Source organism: Triticum urartu, chromosome 4A (assembly GCF_056163025.1).
Source record: "Triticum urartu cultivar PI428250 chromosome 4A, HENAU_Tu73, whole genome shotgun sequence".
Lineage (NCBI taxonomy): Eukaryota > Viridiplantae > Streptophyta > Magnoliopsida > Poales > Poaceae > Triticum > Triticum urartu.
In genome coordinates, this window is record NC_141876.1 from 307,293,133 (window position 1) to 307,317,095 (window position 23,963).

At 44.0% G+C, this 23,963-nt stretch overlaps 1 protein-coding gene across 1 annotated transcript in view; it reads right to left on the reverse strand.

Annotated features, from left to right (window-relative positions):
* LOC147975675 (uncharacterized) overlaps positions 1 to 23,963 on the reverse strand; it is a 28,589-nt gene that overhangs the window by 1,076 nt on the left and 3,550 nt on the right. The gene's annotated exons all lie outside the window — the stretch shown is intronic.

Here is a 23,963-nt window from a genome sequence, read left to right on the forward strand (position 1 = left end):
AAAATAAAGATTCTCAATGTTTGAAATTTGTTGCACGGGGAGTAAACATGCACCCAGTGAGACAGATGTATTTTTGCAATCCATTTAGGTGCACTGTCACGTGTGCATGTGGCTCAAATTTGATTTTTGCACATTATACCCATAGAAAATCAATCAATCAATGTACTAAAACATCTTAATGATCTCTGTGAATTTTTTGAAATTAAAACATCCCTCCTTTGGTAACATGTATGTTCACCGCGGGATAATTAATTTAACATGCATCATAGTTGCGGTGGATTCGCGGTGTGTGTGTGGGTGTGTGCGTCTGGGGGTGGCGGGTGGCTCGTAGTACACTACGACTTGTGAGCCACCATGTGGGTTGGCCATTTTGTTAGGCAGGCTGGTGCCACATCAGAGTCGTGAAATCATTATTTAAAACATTACCCAACCCTTTCATACATAAATGTTTTGGCCACATGCAGTCGATGGTTGTCCTACACGACACTCGATACTCGCGTGTGACGCTTTCTGTGGGCCCGCGAGGTCATCGTCCATCACTTTGATGAACAACCGGCAGTGAGGTTAATTTGACCAGCAAGGTATATTCTTTTTTGTTTGTGTTATGGTGGTATATACTACGCGTCGAAGAGGTGGGAGGGGACTAGCATATATACTATACGTATGCGTCCGTGAACAAGTACACCTCACTCAGTGTCGGGACTTTTTGGTTACCGAGGCGCATGCCACATCAAAATTGTGAAATTGGTTATTCAAACATCACACAACACCTTTTTGGGCCACATGCATATATATCCTAGCTAGGACACTCACCTGTGACGCTTCCATCTGTGAGCCCACGAGACCATCATCGATGCATGCATGCATCACTTTGACCTACATCGGGTGAGGTTAATTAATTTCACCATCGATGAGGATTTTTTGGGTTGTACATATATTTCGTCAGGAGCATATAGTATGCGGTGAAGAGGGGGAAGGGGACCATCATATGTAGTACGCTTTATATGAACCTCGCTCTGTGTGGGTGCATAGTTTATAGTTGTTGAGGCATGTGGCACATCAAAGTTGTGCATTTTGGGTATTCAACATATATATGTTTGTCCCACATGCAAATCGGTGGTGGTTGTCCTCTCGCACCCACTTAAGCGGTTATCAGCGATATTGATACTTTCCATCTATGGGCCCGCTTGGTCCATCTCTTCTTTTTGCCTGACAACAAGAGAGATTCATTTGACTTAGGAGGGGATTATTATTTTTTCTCTGGGATGACATGCATGATACACTTTGAGCACACACATATGCATGTGTACGCATGAATCCCTCCCATCGAGTCGAAGTGGCTAGTACAACGACACCATCATGAACCGATCTTGCTCTATGTGGGGAGCTAGTGTATGATTTTTGACACACGCGCCAGATCAATGTTGTGTATTCAAACATGCATGCATGCATCACCTCCATACATATGCATAGAGTGGTTGCCTTCAAACGATACACTCCCTCGCGTGGTTATCGGCGACAAGATACGTTACCATGGCAGATTCTTCATTTGGTTAGTGTTATCGTGGTATAGGTCATGGTGAGATTCGGACCTAGTTAAGTTTGAGCACATATACTATGCACGCGTGCATGCATATATGAATCCCCGTCATTGATTTGAAGTGTGGTGTAACATACATATGCATCATCAACCTAACCCTCACTCAGTGTGGGGATTTCTAGTTCGAAATCACGGTGCCACATCAAAGTTGATCATTGTTGCTAAAAAACACACCTCTCCATACATATGTTTGGGCCACACACATGCACTGGTTGCATTCAGGGACTAGCTACTTGCGTGATTATTGGCGAGCTAGCCCATCACCGGGGTCGCATGGATGGCCATCACTTTGACCAACAATAAGAGAGAGGTTGTACAACCAAGGTGGATTATTCTTGGTCCGTTTTACGATCCATCTTGGTGAGATATATGCCTCTCTGGCCCGCCGACTGGAAGTGCATGTGTGGCGGGGGGGGGGAGGTTGCTACATCGCACTTTGCTAGGTGAACCTCGGTTGGGGGGGCATGCATTCATAGCTTAATTAGGATTCCCTTCGTGGCGACACAAGGGGGGTGGGGGCTGCTAGCTACTTCGCACTTTGCTAGGTGAACCTCGGTTGGGGGGCAGGGGCATGCTCATAGCATAGGATTCCCTTCGTGGCGACACGAGGGGGGGCTGCTAGCTACTTCGCACTTTGCTAGGTGAACCTCGGTTGGGGAGCATGTGCATACATAGCTTAGGATTACCTTCGTCCGACACAAGGGAGGGGTGGCTGCTAGCTACTTCGCACTTTGCTAGGGTGAACCTCGGTTGGAGGGGAGGGCATGCATTCATAGCTTAGCGAGGATTCCGTTCGTGCAGACACGAGGGAGGGGGGATGCTAGCTACTTCGCACTTTGCTAGGTGAACCTCGGTTGGGGGGCATGCCTTCATAGCTGAATCCCTTCATGCCGACATGAGGGAGGGGGGATGCTAGCTATAATTCACACTTTGCTAGGTGAACCTCGGTTGGCGGGCATGCATTCATATCTTAGGATTCCCTTCGTGCCGACACGAGGGAGGGGGCAGCTAGCTACTTCACACTTTGCTACGGTGAACCTCGGTTGGGGTGGGGCATGCATTCATATATAGCTCAGGATTCCCTTCGTGACGACACGAGGCTGGACGGGGGCTGCTAGCTACTTCGCACTTTGCTAGGTGAACCTCGGTTGAGGGGGAGGGGGCATGCATTCATATATAGCTTTGGATTTCCTTCGTGCCGACACGAGGGAGGAGGGGGCTGCTAGCTACTTCACACTTTTCTATGTGAACCTCGGTTGAGGGGGAGGGGGCATGCATTCATAGCTTAGGATTCCCTTCGTGCCGACACGAGAGGGTGGGAGCAAGCAATACCGTACGCTTTGTGAGAGAGGTGCCACATCGAAGTTGTATTTGGTATTTGAAAATCAAACCACCCTTTTGATACATAAATTTGGTCCACATGAAAGTGTGTTCGTGTTTTGACCCTCTCCCGCGTCAGTTTTTGCCAAATTTATGAACATTAGACAAGTTGGATGACGCAACAGAGATGGTTCACTCAAACTAACCATGTGCCACGCAGGTGCACCTGTCACGCACACATCCGCACAGTACATTGGGCTCCACGAGGCTCCCCCTCTCAAAAATATCTGCCCGCTTCGAGGGTTTTTCTTTTTCATAACACACGGTTGTTATCGCCGGACCGTGTGCGATGCACTGTCATCAAAATTTTCAATAGCCCGCCATTTCACTCCCGCGTTTGACTCTCGCGTAGTAAAATTTTCAGTACCCGCGTCATTTCCTCGAACACCCCATGCCCCGCCCCCCTCCACACACACACACACACACAAAAACCTACTCGGGCGTGCGTGCACACACACACCCCCTCCCTCGCACGAAACCCTAGCAAAGTCCCCGCCAACGCTGCCGCCGTAAGGCCTCCATTGTCAACATCTGTCGGTTTGCCTCTGCAGCGTACCCACCGATATCCATACCCAGGTCGCCACTACACCACAACACTTGATTAGGGGCAGTTAACCGCCGAGAGAAATACAAATATAAAGGCAAACAAACTGTCGGGGATCATTTAACCGCCGGCACAAGTCCTTCCAGGCAGGAAAAACTGCCGGTAGAAATTGAGCAACAAGGACATATTTACTGTCGGCGTTCATATCCACCATTTATGTCATTTTATCTGCAGGGAGAACTAAATCTGGGCCCATTATCTGCCGGGAACTATTCATGACGTGAAAACGAAATGATTGGGCCCAACAGCGCGCTACCACGAAAGCGCGCGCTAGAAAGCCCACAACGCCTTCTGTTGCGACCCTACTACCGTCGTCCCGACCAGATCTAGCCCAAATCCCTTCTGCTTTGACCCTAGCCGCCGCCGACCGCCCTCCGCCGCCCGACCCCAGCAGCCCTCGACCATACATCGCACCAACCTTCCTCCTGGACCACCGCTGCTGCCGAGCAACCTCCTCCGACGCCGTCAAGTACCATCGTCCGCAGATCTGATCCGCCCTCCGCCGCATCCCTAGCGCCGCCCAAATGTCGCCTCTCCCTCCATGCTTTCTCCCTGGGCCGCAACGTCTCCTTGCACCTCTCTCGAACTGCCGAGATGGGCGTGCAGCGAGATAGGTTTGGCGTCGCCGGCCCCTCCTGGTCGTCCTCCTCCTGTGCGTGCTCCTATGCCCCTGGTCACGTCATGCTCTCCAGCCCGTCGTCCTTCATCCGTACTACCCCAGTTCCTGCTACTCCGGCCTCCCCTTCTTGTACTTCGAGCCCGAGGTATGGTCCCTGGTGCTTCCTGTTCCATTGTATTTCTTTCTGTTCTTTTCTGTTAACGTAGCAATGACCCTTGACATACTTGTGAGAAACTTGTGCTTACATTTACTTATGTGTGTGCCTTGCAGAATCATAAGTTAATAGATGTTGGTGTCTCAGAATGACAGGTAATACCATTTAAAAATTTCAATGATTAATGACACCACATGGTCGAGCACATATGCCAAATCTCCTTCCTCTGCTTCGAAGAAAATAGCAGAGCACTCGAATGGAAGAATGTATCTGGAACGTCAGCCTTAGCCAGTGCAGACTGCTCTAGCAACAGTTGCCGCTTTGTTTTACATGTAAATATCTATTACAAAGTGCTATTTTCAGCTGTAAACATTCAGCCTATACGACTATGTACTGCATGTTTTACTAATAATTGCTGCCTGGTATCTTGTCTGACCTGAAACATATGGTCATTTTAGTAATAGCAACATCAAAGTAGAAATTAGGTCAGGCAGCGAAGTCTTCTGTTCGTTTTTATGTTCTAGCCAACAACATAGTTCTTGTGTTGTTTTGGCCATGTTTGGGTTCCTTTTGCATTTGCTTCCCTTTTAATGCTTGATTTGTCTGCTAAAGGAGATAGGAGACACTGCAGGTTGGCTGCGTCCACGGTGCTGCTTTTGCCTAAGATGGATTCAATTTATTGAGGTATGCTCCAGATATAGTCATGTAGATATGATTTTTTTTCTTTTGGGCAGAAAGCTAGCTAGGAGTAAGCTAAGATATTTGTAAATGCTTTCTTGCACCTGCGGTTGTTTTCTTATTCAACTTTGCTATAAATAAATACATGTTTGATCATTTTGGGTACAGAGCTAGCTAGAAATAAACAAGTGCTTCCTTCATGTGGATGTTTGGTTCTTATTCCAGTTTTCCTTACATATATTGATTTCATATGTAAAAATTCTTTCGAGAAAAATAAGGGCAACGTTTAGGTGTCAAAGTAATGATATACAGAGGAGATCAGAGGGTCTTCCTCCGCTTTGAGCAATACCATCTTAGGTACATGCAAAAGTATATACTTTGTTGCACATATCAGATGTCCTCACATACATTGACTGAACCTTACTTTTGTCGAGAACCTCACGCCGAGAAAAAAGTGTTTAGCTTTTCGTGTGAGCTAAGCAGCATATGAAAAGGACGCACCTTTATATGTATGTAGTTCTGTTCATTTTTAACATCCCACTATACATGTAATTGTAGTTTGTAGATTGTATGCTATACTGACGTTCCTTTAGTCTATCCTCGAAGAAAGGTTTTGATGTTGTTTGATGTATGTCGTTTATGATCCCTTGAACGTACACAATTTTATTTTCTCATCTAATAGCTTAGAAAAAAGATGCATGAGAACTATGGCTTATGTAATGTTCAGAGGTACATCGAGTTGCAATTGTGTTTAAAAAATTACTTTACTTTTGTAGCTGCTCCTTAGTTGCATCTGATTGTTACATTACAGTCAGTTGTAGGAGTTGCATACTTTGTTTTGAATAATCGATCGTGATATAATACCCCATCAGATGAAACATTGCAAGCAGTGACTGAATCACCGAGAGGTGCTTCTTTCCTTTCTACTCATATCTAATTATTAATAGGATTCTGAAAAGTATATGACAAGATTCATAGGGAGCATCGTTACAAAGTTCACCATTTAATTGGAAATCCAGCAAATCAGATCCAGTTTAGATATATTTGTGTGTTTACTTTTTTTAAGTTAATAATGTGCCGGTTATGGTCACATGGTCAACTTGATTTGGATAAAGGGAGAAACATTAATGAAGAATCTGGGAAGGTGCCTCGTGTAGGCGGAGAACATGTTCTTAGAAGGGTACATTTAAATCTTGTTCATTGCCAAATTAATGGATATCACCGCTAAGCTTTTGCAACACCTTATAGTAAATTTTGAATGTCAACTGGCTAGCATGCTATCCAACCGTGAATCTCATACAATATAACTTCCTCTTGATACTAAAGTTGTCAATGGTATATGTATCTTGCGTGCTGGCTTCGCTCTTTTTGCATCACAGGGCAAAAGGCTATCACTTTTTAGGGTTGTCTTGAACGTAGAGATGGTGGTTCCTTATATTTTACTTTTCATTAAAAGAAACATATATCCTTGTTTTTCATTTGATTCGTCCATCAACTAGCATCATGCTTCCATATTTCTTCATGGTCTTGCATGATCTATCTTTCATAATTATATACACATTATGCATGAACCTGTGTTGTTTGTGCGGAAGGAAGCATCTCCTGTAATGTTTAAACATAGCTTGAATTGTAATGGAAATTATCAATACTTGTGAATTCATACTCAACTGCAATAAGATTGGTATAGATACACATGGGAAGTTTGAAAACATGTGAGCTGCCATATGTAGTTGTAAGCTACTTTCTTTGAAAATGTCACTATGGTTTGCTTTTTTGTTTGCAAAATTTTTATTATGAAAGTATCTATTTTCTATCTAATCCTATGTCCATTTTTTAAGTGCTACAATATAGCTCATTAACCAAAGTTATTAGCTCATAGCAGTTGTACTATCTTATCTATTCAGGTTGGTATCGTCACTGGAAGATGTTTCTACATGATAGTAGTTGTACCAGTCAACTTGGATGTCTACGTAATGGTTCTTTTTACAGTAATACCTTCAAAGCATTGCAAGCTCATGACTCTTCTGCTGGAGACATGTGGCCATCTTCGAATAATACAATTTCACAGGATGGTTGCAACCATGTGCTGAGCTTAAACCATGTGTGCCATAGTTTGAAGACTCAAAATCTTATCGGCTTATGTAAAGTTTGTTTACCGCTGTAGCTGGTTGCTACTGAACGCATGTATGGATGTTGAAGTATTGGTTTTTTCAGTCTAAAAATATTTGTGAAGTTCAAGGTTTTGAATGAGGCCTATATGTAACTTCGATTGAAACTATATGTATAAGTTGTGATTTGTTTTGATTGACTGACGCAATGTGGATATTAAATTAGAGATATGTATACTAGTTTGCTAGTGAAAATAACATGATGGCATACTAACTGCCAGGAAGACTAGTTTGTGCCGGCAGTTTCACTGCCCGCAATTATAGATCCCGTGCTATGACAAGTCTGCCAGGACAAAATGATCTACAGGTAGATATATAGGCTGGGGCAGAGAAACTGCCGGGAATAGTTTATCTGCCGGGACAAGTAATCCCCGGCAGCCGTTCTAGTGGCGGTTCTATCTGCCGGTAAAAACACTCTCCCGGCAGTTTGTCTGCCCTCTTAATGGCTTTCTCCCGGCAGATTACCTGCCTTTGCATTAGTGTTGTGGTGTAGTGCGCCCTAAGTTTCTTAGATGACGCCTGCCAAACACCCCCTTTCCCACAGATCCCCATCCCATCCCCATCCCCCACTCTAGAACATCGCAGCCTAAGCCCGGCTACGCTTCCCGTGGAGCTCGAGGAGCGACTAGCCCAAAAGAGGTGTATAGCGGTCTCTTCGCCCGACATCACTGAGGGAGCTGACGACCCTTACTGGTGGCAGGCACTCAAGCAGCGGGCTAGAGTAGGCGGGCATGTCTCGTCCACCAACTACGACATCGAGGTCATCGATAGCGACGCCCTGAGGCGAGCTCTGTCATAGGTTAAGTGGCCCTCCCCCAACCCCTCGGGTTCAACCGTCGTCAATCTCATCCATGGCCCCGCCGCTGATCTCCTCTGGCTCGCTGTTAACAATTTGCCATTCTACATCGCCATCGATCCTCTTTTGTCATTTCTGAAGGACACGTTCTGCAAAGCTGGCTTGGGATCCAGAGCTTCCAATTCAGACCTCATCGACGGCTACCACGAGGAGGGCACCCTCTCCGGCTCTTCGAAGGGGAAAGAGCCCATCTGCTCTTCCAAGGGGAAAGGGCCCATCTGCGACATTAGGGAGGGCACCCTATAGCCGTGCTCTCCCAAGGGGAAGGAGCCCATCTGAGACAACATAGAGCGCATCCAGGGTCCGTGCTCTTCCCACGGGAACGGACCCATCTATGACAAGTGAGGAAACCCATGATTTGTTTATTTCAGTTGTTCACAATGTGATGCTCTATATGTGCAATTATTTACTGTGCAGTACATTTCATCAATCCAGTTTTAAACATACCGATAGGAATGCATATATTTGCTTGCTGTTAAGCCTGGTATAGGTAGCATATGCCTCTTTTAAAGTTTTTTGATTGTTCGGTTGGTTGTAGTTAGCATATGTTTAATGTCAAATGCTATCATTGGTTGTTCGTAGTATGCCCTATTTATTCCAGTTATTCACAACGTGATGTTCTGTATGTGCAAGTATGAACTGTGCAGTTCAATTTCATCAGTACCAGTTTCAACAATACCACTATGAATGACTACATTTGGTTGCTGCATCTTGTAGTTAACACGCCTTTCTATTTTTATTTAACCATAACCAGTGTACTTAGACCGGCACAATACCAGTTTCGATGACCATGTTTGCTTGTTGTTAAATGTTAGGCCTGTTGCAGTTAGCACACCTTTCCACTTGTTTTGCTTTACTAGCATGCTTAAACCTACACACTGAACCTATCTTTTGGAGATTATTTTGTCTGCCATGTGTAATTTTGGTTGATGTTTAGCCTGTTGTGCATAACATTCTTCTTGATGTACCTACATAGGACAATTTTGGGAAATACTACTGTTTTCCATCAAGGTTAGTTTCATCCTATGGCTTATATCTGCTCACTGTTCAGGATATCCGTAGCTAGTACCTTATAGCCCGGCAGCTCATAAGGGACTAATCGGTGAATCGGACTTTTAACTGAATATATATTCAACCCATTTTTCCTTAGATTAACTAGGGACATATGTAATATATCTGAGGCTAGATAGCAACATGCACTGTACTCAACTTAGCAATCCTAGGCTACATAGAAACAAGGAAGAGTGTTACATATATGCAATCCTAGGCTACATAGAAACAAGGAAGAGTGTTACATTAATGTTCTAATGATGTCTAGATATACGTAGAAGAGCATCAGCAACAACAGCAACAACATAGCCTTGTTTGGATACTCAACTTAGCTAGAGGTTAGAGTTAGTTTCTAGCTCATTACTAACCCTAAACTAACTCCATCCAAAGATTTGTTTGGATGGCAGGGTTAGATTGACAATAAATGCACTAGGACAACTAGCTCCAATTAGCACCTCTTGGGTTGGATACTAGTTTTTTTGGCTGGGTTATAGATGCAACTAGCTCAAACTAACTGTAACTCGTGGATACAATAGCGGATAATTTTTAAGAACAAACTAAACTCCTTCCGGCCCATAATATAAGATGTTAATTCATCTAATACGTGAGTATATTGGATGTTATAAGGTACTCCCTCCGTTCCTAAATATTTGTTCTTTTTAGATATTTCAAATGGACTACCACATACGGATGTATATAGACATATTATAAAAGAGTGTTGTACTACATCATTGTGCCATTGCTGTTCAGCTTCTAATATTAACTTGGTGCTTTTAGGTACATATGTCATTGGTAAAGATCCGCGTTTCGACCCTTTCTGCGTATGGGTAATGAGATATCGATGAACCAACATCAAGTGAGGAAGCTGATAAAGATTGTTAGTAAAATAGGTCCAAAGATGGCAATTAAACTATTTGTTTACACTTTATCCAAGACAACATCGAACTGCAGGATGGTAAGTAAGAACTATGCAACCTTCTTTTTACTGCCCATAATGAGTTGTGTTAGATGACAATGTCTGAAATCTTATTCCTTTGCAGTGGTTGCCAAAGCAGTTTACTCAAGATTACCTCTCAAACTACATGATTGGTGGGCATGCAAAGGTTAAAGTATTTCTACCGGAACACGATATTATCTAGATGTTTTCATGAAGAGCTTGAAGGATGGGCGGTCGGCCATCACAAGGGGTTGGACTAGAGTCGTGCGTGCCTTCTGCATGGAGGAGGGCACAATATGGGCATTCCGCTTCACCTTGTTCAGCAACGAGAATATATTTCGCCTCTTTCTTTACTGTCTTTAATAGTACAAGTATACAATTGTGGTTCATCATTCTTTATTTGGTTCTTATGTAATTCTTGAACATATGTACGTATGAATCTAATAATGCATTGGTTGTTTAAACCTGATGGGTATGAATAAAGTTGTAGCATACATTCAAATTTAAATCCAAATCCGGTACAATTTGGAAAAGCAGCAATTAAATTACAGTGAAATTACGCTCTCCAGGTTGTTACGGCACACATGGTTGGTAATACACAAACGTTTGTGATATGCCCCATAATTCGAGATGGTTCATAGAGAGGAGACGTGTGCAAGCATGCACACAGTTGCCATTTGCAAAGCGTGTGCGATGTCAGACAATATCACAAATGGTGCGGGAAAACTAAATGTTTGTGTTAGTTGCCTTATCGTACACAATTCGCAACCATGAACTGTTTCTGATGAAGTATGCATCGTAAACATTGCACCATAGAATAGTGTGTGTGATAGTTGTTGTGTACGACGATGTTACCATGGTCCGACGTTTCGTAATCCTATTCGACACTCATACGACGATTAGCTAATCTTCTTAATGGTGAACCGTTTGTGATGGGCCGCGCATCATACTTGTTCTATAATAGTGAACCGTTTGTGATGGGCCATGCATCGTAAACGTAGCACCACAGAATACCGACTACGATGGCAACGTGAGCAGAAACGAGTAGGAGTACTGTAGGGGCCTTATCCCCGACGGTTTCTGGGTCGTGTGGGAAGGACACCCCTATCGCCCACACTCACTTGGCAACGGTTCCAAATGCCGTCACGGAAAGGGGTTTTAAACCGTTTGTGTAGGACCGACATGCACCAGTGCCAACTACTCCGCCACAACCCACGTCGTCAATCAGTGTGGTTTCAAGCCACAAAGTGACTAAGTGGCAGCCATTCGCCACGTGGCGGCTTCTTTCTACAAGACAAGCATACAAGCGACACCCGTCCTACGATGTGTCAAGCGAGTAGGTGTGAAGCTGGCAAGATAGCCCGGCAAGGCTTGCCGCGCAAGGGACGATGTTACGTCGAGCGTTGCATTTTATGTGCCCTGTCAGCCTGCAGGGTTAGGTATGATAGCACAGTTTGCTATCTTATCAGTGCATAATGACAACTTTGCCATTGTGGTGACCACTTAATCTATAAAAGGAGGCCCATGGCAACCATAGAAAGGGTTAGAAGGTTGAACCCCACGCATTCATACGCGTGTAGCCACTACCGCCTCTAGGCAATCCTGCAGAGCAGGTGTACTACGCTCCACCACCATTCTTCCACCATCAATCCGCCAAATTAGGGGTAGGTTTTTACACCTCATGGCGGCCCAAACCTTGGTAAAATCACCCGCATGATCTCTGTTGTGCTGCCCCATGCTCTTCTGCTCTTTGTGCAATGTGACATCCCCCCTGCCGAACCAGCAAGGGACCCTTGGTCCCATAGGTGCCCGTGGTTTCCCACAACAACTGTAGAGTTTGTAGTTGTCATCCTATAGCTCACTGTTGTATTGGATAGAGCATAAAAAAATAATTTTCTTGCCACCATTCATATATTTTTGCAAATAATCCTTATTAGTTTCCTCACTCGATGCTTCTTCATTAATATCTGATTGCCCCATACGCAAAAAGGTTCGATGCATGGATCCTTGCCAAGGGCATATGTACCTACAAGCAACAAGTCAATATTAGAAGCTAACAAGAGTACAGGCTTGGATCTATATGCACTAAATTATGAAACGACGGGGGGATTACAAGCCGAGGGATGAAGCTAACCTTGGCGGAAAATTGTGGCAACTCCCGTTGTTGTCCTGCATAAGTAGTGGAAATGCATGATAAGTACAGCAACCTTAACATCAAACAAATATAGCAAAGGTAAACAATATAATCTCCAAATGATAGCTTGAATGTGTTGGTTTCAGCATGGTGTTAAATCAGATATAAAATGGAAGGCAATGTTACTGACAGCAGGCTCAACAGCCATCAAATATTGCAATTCAAACTGGTATTGTTGAAAATGAATAGAACATAAGTAATGCTTAAAATGACATTGGATAAATGTGTAAAACTGAAATAAACGGCATGTGTTAACTACACCAGGCATAACTGGAACCAAATATGGAAGTTCAAGATGATATTGATGCAGTCGAGCGGCACAGTTCTGACTTGCACATAATGAACAACACATTGTGAATGATTGAAATAAACAAGCCATAAATGATTAGTATAACAACCAAATATAGCCATTGAAAATTGGACAGAGTCTCACTGCAACCAACCTAACAAGAAAATACAGATAACATGGCATATGTTTGAAAACTAGACAAATGCTCACTTCAACCAACCTAACAAGCAGATACAGATAAACAAGGCATATGCTTGAAATCTGGACAAATGCTAAAAAAGAAACCTAACAATCAAATACATATAAACAAGGCATCTGCTTCATAACTAGACAAATTCTCACTGCAACCAAACTAAGAACCAAATACATATAAACAAGGCATCTGCTCGATAACTGGAAAAAAGCTCACTTCAACCAACCTAATAACGAAATACAGATAAACAAGGCATCTACCCACTATAAACAAACAAATATATCCATTCGTGAAACTGAAGTGGACAATTCATACTTAAACATCACATAGCCCTATTGAACAATACATTTTTGCATAACTGAAATAATTAAACACGGCACAGTTAAAGCACCGCACGAAAAATGCTACTACAACAAAGGGTACGGGCTGGTAAGCTAGAAAAGGTAGGATTTGCTGATAAGATGTTACCTCACATTTCATGGACGGGATTCTTCCAGTTGGAAGAGCACAGACCCATGGTGCACTCTCTGTTGTCACATATGGGCTAATCACCTTGGAAGAACCTTCGCGGGTGCCCTCCTCGTGGTTGTGGTCGTGGTCGATGAGATCTAACTTGGCAATTGAGGATCCCAAACTGCCGTCATAGAACGTTCAATGGCGTATAAGGATCCCAAACCGCCGTCGTAGACCAAAATGGGCTCAATGGCGTATAAGGATCGCAAATCCTTGACCGCTTGGCGGAGGAGATCAGCAGCAGGGCCATCGAAGGGATCGATGGTGGTTGAACCAAAGGGGTTGGGGATGGACCAATTAACGTGTGACATGGCCCGCATGAAGCCATCGCTGTCGACGAGCTTGATTTTGTAGCCAGCTTTCCCGAGATATAGTAATACACTCGCCCACTAACATGAATCCTTCGGCGTGGCAACGTATTCAATGTCTTCACCGGCTTCCGCAGCGACGTGTTGCTCCGAGATCGACAGGTTGGGGTGAACAGCGGCCACCTCGCCAACATCCTCCGGAGAGGCCATGATAAACCTCTTCTTGGCCAAACGCTCGTCGGGCTCCCCGGGATACGTGGTCGAGCTTAGGCTGCGACATTCTGGAGCAGGGGATGTGGATCTGGAGGGGAGGGACACCGCAGGACTTATCTAAAAACTCAGGGGAGTGGGGCGACAGTATGGGAATCACTGGGTAACCTAAACTTTATTATCTAAGCTAGGATGATTGGCCCGACCGGCAGGGGTTGGCGGCGACGAGCTAGGGTTCGAGGGGTATGGGCCGAGTGGGGGACTGTGGAGTGGGGTCTTTGAGGTTACGCCATGGCTACTGAAAATTTTAGTAATGGTGGGTGGAGATGGTGGTGGACGAGGGAGGGCGACGGTTCAAATGCCTCGGCTACTGCAATTTTACTATAAGGTCAGTGCTAGAGGAGTGGGGGCGACGGTTGAAGTACGACGGCTACTAAAATTTGGGTAAAGGAATTGATGCGGGGCGGGAGTGCCCAAGATCGCGCACGGTCCAATAAGAATATGCGTGTATGACAATATGGAGAAGTGGGGGAACCGCCGATTTTTGCAACGCTCAAGGTGGGTAGATTGTTTTTATATTTCTAGCTTGCTCATCTATCACACACGATTCGTCTTAATTTCCAAATAAACTTACCTGCCTTTAGCTTGCATAGGTGGTGACTTTACAGCGCACTTGCATCGCACACCGTTAAGCCAGTACCTCCACCCTTTGCTCACGCTTGCGTAGTCGTGTTGATTTTACAGCGCACTTGCATCGCACACGGTTGAGCCAGTACCTCCACCTTTGCTCGTGCTTCCGCAGTTGCCGTGATTCACAGCGCACTTGCATCACACACGGTTAAGATATTATACCCATGTCCGTTGAGCGTCATTAGAGTCTTTGCAGCAAAAAAACGTTAGAGAGGGTCAGAAGACAGCCACACTAGCATGTGGCCCAAAATATGTATGAGTGAAAAGGGTGGTATGTGATGTTCAAAATTCCAATGCACAACTTTGACCGCGCGGGCCCACGGTTGGGCGTGTCGTCAAAGATCGATGAGAGGGGCCAGAAGTCAAGAACCACCTGGAAGTGGCCAAATATATGTAGGAATATTGGGTGTGATGTTTAAAACTTTAAATACACAATGCTAACTTCGGTGGCACCTGCCTCGCAAACCCAAAAGCACCCTTGGATATATCTATAATGACAAAATGTCGTAGCGAGCTAGGATGCTTGGCCCACCACCTGCCACTTCGTGTCAGATGGGCGGATGCACGTAATGATACTTTGGTCATACGTGCATGTCTCCATGACCTACCATAAGATGGACCAATGAATATATTGTTTGGTCAGACGACAACTGTTGTTGTCGTTAAACCGCTTGGGCCAATAGATTGAACCATCATAAAAATCACACAAGAGGGAACACATAACCAGCACCTCTTGCATGCGGCCCAAAATGATGTACGTTGGGAAGGGGTGATGTGTGTTTTCAATATATAATAATGTACAATTTAGATGTTGTGCCTACCTCTTGATATAGAAAACAACCCTGAAGGCAAGGTAGTTAAGGAGGAGATACGTAGGGTACGATGTAGGTCGAACCTAGCAATCCGAGCATGTGGGAGGGAATCCTAACAACGCATGATCTCGAGCTTTGGTTGAGCGACATGTGACGGTGACCGGACCTAACACGAAGTATGAGGAATCCATGCATGGCCAACACATACCCCTCGTTATCGGTTGATACGTCTCCGTCGTATCTATAATTTTTTCTTGTTCCATGCCAATATTATACAACTTTCATATACTTTTGGCAACTTTTTATACTATTTTTGGGACTAACATACTGATCCAGTGCCCAGTGCCAGTTTTATGTTTGTTGCATGTTTTTTTTCGTAGAAAATCCATATCAAACGGAGTCCAAATGGGATAAAAACTTACGAAGATTTTTTTGGAATATATGTGATTTCTGGGAAGAAGAATCAATGTGAGACGATGCCCGAGGGGGCCACGAGGCGGGGGGCGGGCCCCTGACCATCGTGGCCACCCCGTAAGGCGGTTGGTGCCCTTCTTTCACTGCAAGAAATCCAATATCCGGATACAAATCATGTTAAAATTTCAGCCCAATCGGAGTTACTGATCTCCGGGAATATAAGAAACGGTGAAAGGCCAAAATCTGGAACGCAGAAACAGAGAGAGAAAGAGAGACAGATCCAATCTCGGAGGGGCTCTCGCAACTCCGCCGCCATGGAAGCCAAGGACTAGAAGGGAAACCCTTCTCCCATCTAGGGAGAAGGTCAAGGAAGAATAAGAAGAAGGGGGGCTCTCTCCCCCTCTGTCCCGGTGGCGCCGAAACGCCACCGGGGCGATCATCGTGTGACGGCGATCTACCCCAACACCTCCATCATCTTCACCAACATCTTCATCACCTTCCCCCATCTATCTACAGCGGTCCACTCTCCCGCAACCCGTTGTACCCTCTACTTGAACATGGTGCTTTATGCTTCATATTATTATCCAATGATGTGTTGCCATCCTATGATGTCTGAGTAGATTTTCGTTGTCCTATCGGTAATTGGTGAATTGCTATGATTGGTTTAATTTGCTTGTGGTTAGGTTGCTGTCCTTTGGTGCCCATCATATGAGCGTGTGCGTGGATCACACCATAGGGTTAGTTGCATGTTGATAGGACTATGTATTGGAGGGCGTGACAGAAGCTTCAACGTAGCATAGAAATTGATGCATACGGGACTAAAGGGGGGCCAATATATCTTAATGCTATGGTTGGGTTTTACCTTAATGAACATTAGTAGTTGCGGATGCTTGCTAATAGTTCCAATTATAAGTGCATAGAATTCCAAGTCAGGGATGACATGCTAGAGGGCCTCTCCCACATAAAACTTGCTATCGGTCAAGTAAAGTAGTCAATTCCTTAGGGACAATTTCGCAACTCCTACGACCACTTTTCCACACTCGCTATACTAACTTTATTGCTTCTTTACCTAAAACAGCCCCTAGTTTTTATTACATGCTCTTTATATTCTTGCAAACCTATCCCGTTACACCTACAAAGTACTTCTATGTAACACCCCGGATGTAACTTGCCATATTTGTAACTCCGACTCTTGCCATTTCCGGCTTTAAGTTATGAGATTTCCCTTCGTGGTTGGGTATTTGTCTTCATTTTGCTTTTTGTTCATGTCATGCATTTCATATAACGTCATCATGTGCATCACATTTGCATATGTGTTCGTCTCATGAATCCGAGCATCTTCCCCGTTGTCCGTTTTGCAATCTGACACTCCTACGTGCATCGGCGCACCCCTTTCGTCTCTTTTCATGAGCGGGTGATAAACCTTCTCGGAATGGACCGAGATTTGGAAGCGGCCTTGGTACACCACCGGTAGACCGCCTGTCAAATTTCGTGCCATTTGGAGTCCGTTTGATACTCCAACGGTCAACCGGGTAACCGCAAAAGCATCTTGTGTGTTGCAGCCCAACACCCCTCCAAAACGGCCCAATAACCCATCTAAATCACTCCCATGTCTTCTGTCGTCGGATCACGATCGTGTGGGCGAAAACTACACTCCATTTAGACACTCCTACCTCCTCCTACCTATAAATAGGTGCCCCTCCCCAATTTTTCGCGCAGTCAAACCCTAGATCCATCCCCTCGTGCCGCCGGACACGTTCGCCGCCGGCCGGACGCGTCCGCCGCCTCGCTCAGCCACTCCGGGCGTGCCATGTGTCCCGTCCGCCTCCCACCGCCGCCGGCCCAGCGAGGTCTGGTTCCCCCCCCCCCCCGAGCCCATCGCGTCGCCGCCGGAGTGCCCGCGCCCCCACCGCCACATGACCTCGCCCCCGGCTTCCCCGCCACCGCGCGCCCTTCTCGCTGGTGTCCCGTGCCGCCCGAGCCACTGCTCGCCCGCCTCTCCAACTCCGGCAGCCGCTCCTCGTCGACCGCCGCCCGCGCTCGCCGCCGTCCGTGCCACGGGAACCCCTTCCTTCTCTCCTCTGGCGACCTCCAGCTCCGGTCACCGCGGTGAACTCCGGCGAGAGCTCGGATCCGGCCTCAGTTCGTGCGCCAAAAAGAACCCTAGATCTGGGTGGTCGTTTTTTGCTCTAAGTCTTTCCCTGCATCATTTTTTATGCCCCTGTTCATTGCATCCTAACTCCATGACCGTAGCTTCGTTTCATGCGCATGATATAACAAAATCTTCATTGGGAGATGCTCTTCATTTCATTCCATTGTGGCATGCTTGTTTAAGGCCATCTTGATGCCCAAATAATTGATGCAAGAGTGCTATAAAATGTTTACAGCTACTACTTATCATATTATGATGTTTTGTCATTTTTGCCACATTTGATGTGCGCTTCATATGGGCATGAGCTCTACATGTGTTTTGAACTATGCCATGCCATATTACAGTGGTGCTTGCCATGTATTTTTGGGATCTATGTGGTGATTAGCACAAGCATGCTAAGTAGCCTTCGTGATATTGCTGATTTCAGGGACTTAGGATTTTGCTAAGTCTTGTGCCTGCTGTTATTTTGATGCCATGTAAACATGATGCTACAGTGAGATCCATGATTGTTTTGAGTATCTTCAGTAAGGGTATTTTGAACATATGGTTATGCTCTATCCATCCATGCCCCTGTTTGCAATTATGGAGTGCCCCAGCATGTCTTAATCTTGCTCTACTTTTGCTATAAAATGTTCCTGGCAGATTGTTTACATGTTAATCAATTTGGCCATGGTTGTTGCTAGTGTTCCATGCATGCTATGAACTTGCTCTTGCCATGGTTAGCTATTTTTAAACACTTTATCCAAGACAACAGCAAACAGCAGGATGGTAAGTAAGAACTCTGCAGCCTTCTTTTTACTGCCCATAATGAGTTGTGTTAGATGACAATGTCTGAAATCTTATTCCTTTGCAGTGGTTGCCAAAGTAGTTTACTCAAGATTACCTCTCAAACTACATGTTTGGTAGGCATGCAAAGGTTCAAGTATTTCTACCAGAACACGGTGATTATCTAGATGTTTTCATGAAGACCATGAAGGATGGGCGGTCGGCCATCACAAGGGGTTGGACTAGAGGCATGCGTGCCTTCTGCATGGAGGAGGGCACAATATGGGCATTCCGCTTCACCTTGTTCAGCAACTAGAATATATTTCGCCTCTTTCTTTACCGTCTTTAATAGTACAAGTATACAACTGTGGTTCATCATTCTTTATTTGGTTCTTATGTAATTCTTGAACATATGTACTGATGACCCACAAGTATAGGGGATCTATCGTAGTCCTTTCGATAAGTAAGAGTGTCGAACCCAACGAGGAGCAGAAGGAAATGATAAGCGGTTTCCAGCAAGGTATTCTCTGCAAGTACTGAAATAAGTGGTAACAGATAGTTTTGTGATAGGATAATTTGTAACGAGCAACAAGTAACAAAAGTAAATAAAGTGCAGCAAGGTGGCCCAATCCTTTTTGTAGCAAAGGACAAGCCTGGATAAACTCTTATATAGAGAAAAGCGCTCCCGAGGACACATGGGAATATCGTCAAGCTAGTTTTCATCACGTTCATATGATTCGCGTTCGGTACTTTGATAATTTGGAATGTGGGTGGACCGGCACTTGGGTACTATCCTTACTTGGACACGCATCCCACTTATGATTAACCTCTATTGCAAGCACCTACACCTACAACAAAAGTATTAAGGTAAACCTAACCATAGCATGAAACATATGGATCCAAATCAGCCCCTTACGAAGCAACGCATAACTAGGGTTTAAGCTTCTGTCACTCTAGCAACCCATCATCTACTTATTACTTCCCAATGCCTTCCTCTAGGCCCAAATAATGGTGAAGTGTCATGTAGTCGACGTTCACATAACACCACTAGAGGAGAGACAACATACATCTCATCAAAATATCGAACGAATACCAAATTCACATGACTACTAATAGCAAGACTTCTCCCATGTCCTCAGGAACAAACATAACTACTCAGGAAGCATATTCATGTTCGTAATTAGAGGGGTATTAATATGCATATAGGATTTGAACATATGATGTTCCACCAAATAAACCAACTAGCATCAACTACAAGGAGTAATTAACACTACTAGCAACCTACTAGTACCAATCCCGGACTTGGAGACAAGAATTGGATACAAGAGATGAACTAGGGTTTTGAGAGGAGATGGTGCTGGTGAAGATGTTGATGGAGATTGCCCTCTCCCAATGAGAGGAGCGTTGGTGATGACGATGGTGATGATTTCCCCCTCCCAGAGGGAAGTTTCCCCAGCAGAACAGCTTCGCCAGAGCCCTAGATTGGTTCCGCCTCGTGGCCGCTCAGTTTTGTCCAAGGAGATGGCTTATGATGTTTTCCTCATCGAAAGACTTCATATAGCAGAAGATGGACATCGGAGGGCCACCAGGGGGCCCACGAGGTAGGGGCGCGCGCCCAGGGGTTAGGGCACGCCGCCCACCCTCGTGGGCAGGGTGTGGCCCCCCTAGTGAACTTCTTGCACTCAGTATTTTTTATATATTCTGAAAACGTCTTCCGTGAAGTTTCAGGACTTTTGGAGCTGTGCAGAATAGGTCTCTAATATTTGCTCCTTTTCCAGCCCAGAATCCCAGCTGCCGGCATTCTCGCTCTTTATGTAAATGTTGTAAAATAAGAGAGAATAGGCATACGTATTGTGACATAATGTGTAATAACAGCCCATAATGCAATAAATATCGATATAAAAGCATGATGCAAAATGGACGTATCAACTCCCCCAAGCTTATACCTCGCTTGTCCTCAAGTGAAAGCCGAAATCGAAAAATATGTCCACATGTTTGGAGATAGAGGTGTCAATAAAAGTAAAATACGGACATAAGGGCATCGTGATCATTCTTAGAACAACAACTTACATAATTCTTGTCATATGATTTCTTATGCTATAGTATTAATTCAATCACAATTTCAAGTATGAATCGTAAACTTTATTGAAAACTAACAAACTATAATCTCAGTCATTGGAGCAATTGCAATTTATCATAACATAGGAAAGAGTCAATATATAAGAGCCTTTCTGCAAGTCCACATACTCAACTATCATATAGTCTTTCACAATTGCTGACACTCACGCAATGCTTATGTGTATGGAGTTTTAATCGGACACAGAGAAAGATAGGGGCTTATAGTTTTGCCTCCCAACGTTTTACCTCAAGGCTAATGTCAACAATAATAGTTCATGAAAACTCACATCCAATTAGCCATATATACCAGGATCTTTCCAACATACTGTGCTTGCCAAAGGATAAAATGTAAAAAGGAAGGGTGAAGATCACCATAACTCTTATGCAAGGTAGGAGATAAAAGTAAAAGATAGGCCCTTCGCAAAGGGAAGTAGACGTTGTCATGCGCTTTTATGGTTGGACGCACAAAATCTTAATGCGAAAGAACGCCACTTTATATTGCCACTTGTGATATGGACCTTTATTATGCAGTATGTCGCTTTTATTTCTTCCATATCACACGATCGTATAAAACTTATTTTCTCCCACACTAATAAGTCATACATATTTAGAGAGCAATTTTTATTGCTTGCACCGATGACAACTTACTTGGAGGATCTTACTCAATCCATAGGAAGGTATGGAGGACTCTCATGGCAAAACTGGTTTGAGGGTATTCAGAATTTGGCTAGCATGAGGGGGAAAGGCAAGCTCAACCATGTTGGATGATCCATGGCAATATAATCTATCTCAAATGTAAGAAAACATAACCTATTACGTTGTCTTGCTTGTCCAACGCCAACTCTTTAGCATGTCATATTTTAATGAGTGCTCACAATCATAAAAGATGTCCAAGATAGTATATTTATATGTGAAGACCTCTCTTTCTTTATTACTTCCTATTAATTGCAACAATGAACAAAACTATGTTTGTCAACTCTCAACAACTTTTATTCATCATACTTTTTCTATGTGAGCTCATTACTCTCCATAAGATCCATATGATCTCTTTGTTTCCTTTTTTATTCTTTCTCTTTTCTTTTATTCACTTAGGATCATGGCAAAATAATCAAGCCCTTGACTCAACACTAATCTTCATTATATATAGCTCACGGACTCGATTACATAGAGGGATCATAAAGCAAAGCTCAAAACTAGATCATGCCATAAAATTTATTCTACTAGATCAAGATATTACCAAAAGAATCGAACTAAGAAAAATGGTAAAGGTAAAAGTGATGGTGATACGATACCGGGGCACTCCCCCAAGCTTGGCAGTTGCCAAGGGGAGTGCCCATACCAGATACTCAATTCTTCTTTGTTGGTGAAGAAGGTGATGGTTTTGTTGATGTCGTAGGCTTCTTCCTTAATTTGTGCTCGAGGACAGAATTTCGGTCCCTTAGGTCCTTGATCTCCTGTTCCAGGCTCAGTATCTTTTTGCATAGTTCCTCCTTGTTTTCCTGCAAGAGGCGAAAAGGGATCAACTCGATCTTAGGTTTCTTTACTCTATCCGGGAGGCTTGACTTTTTTTAACTCCACATGCATGTCCCCAGGTTGAGGTAGTGGGACTTCATCTTCATCTGAGATCGTCTCCTCCTTTCCCTTGGGTTCATAGTCCTCTTCTTCTTCCGTAGTCCAACCACAATGCTCCACATCCCCATAGACCTTAGGATCTGCAAGGTAATCAGCCACATAGCTTTCTCCTTCCGAATCCTAGGACGACATGTTGCTCTGTCTGTGGCAGGACAGCTCAAAACAAAGACAAGAGATATTTGTGTGATACGGGAGTCAAAACCTTCCGGAGATTATATAATGAATTTATACCGACCAAAATATGTGTCGTGTACGAAAACAGAGTCCGGAGAGCGCACGAGGTGCCCACGAGGTAGGGGGCGCGCCCTCCACCCTCGTGGAGGCCTCGTGTCCTTCCCGGACTGCTTCTTATTTTTCTATTTTTCTAAATATTCCAAAACAGAGAAATATTGCCTTAAAAACTGTTTTGGAGTCGGTTTACTTACCGTACCACATACCTATTCCTTTTCGGAGTCTGAAACGTTCCGAAAAGTGTCCCTTATGTATTCCTCTGGGGTTACATTTTCAATAACATTAGTTTCAACATTTATGGGATTACCTGAGATATAATGTTTGATTCTTTGACCGTTAACCACATTCGGATTTGTGCCTTCGAAGTTGTTGATTTTTATGGCATCGGAACGATAGACCTCCTCGATAACATAAGGACCTTCCCATTTAGAGAGAAGTTTTCCTGCAAAAAATCTTAAACGAGAGTTGTATAGCAATACATAATCACCTACATTAAACTCACGCTTTTGTATCCTTTTATCATGCCATCTTTTAACTTTTTCTTTAAACAACTTGGCATTTTCGTTGCCTTGGGTTCTCCATTCATCGAGTGAGCTAATATCAAATAACCTCTTCTCATTGGCAAGTTTAAAATCATAATTGAGCTCTTTAATAGCCCAATATGCCTTATGTTCTAGTTCGAGAGGTAAGTGACATGCTTTTCCATAAACCATTTTATAGGGAGACATACCCATAGGATTTTTATATGCAGTTCTATAGGCCCATAATGCATCATCAAGTTTCTTGGACCAATTCTTCCTAGACCTATTAACAGTCTTTTGCAAAATTAATTTGAGCTCTCTATTACTCAATTATACATAACCACTAGACTGAGGGTGATAAGGGGATGCAATGATATGATTAACATCATACTTAGCAAGCATTTTACAGAAAGCACCATGAATAAAATGTGAACCACCATCAGTCATTAAATATCTAGGGACTCCAAATCTTGGAAAATTAACTTCTTTAAGCATTTTAATAGAAGTGTTATGATCAGCACTACTAGTTGGAATAGCTTCTACCCACTTAGTAACGTAATCAACAACAACTAAAATATGTGTATATCCATTAGAGGAAGGAAAAGGCCCCATATAGTCAAAGCCCCAAACATCAAATGGTTCAATAACGAGTGAATAGTTCGTAGGCATTTCTTGACGTCCACTAATATTACCAATTCTTTCACATTCATCACAAGATAAGACAAACTTACGGGCATCCTTGAAGAGAGTAGGCCAATAAAAACCAGATTGCAATACCTTATGTGCAGTTCTATCTCCAGCATGGTGTCCTCAATAAGCTTTGGAGTGACACTTGCGTAGGATATGTTCCTGTTCATGCTCAGGTACACAACATC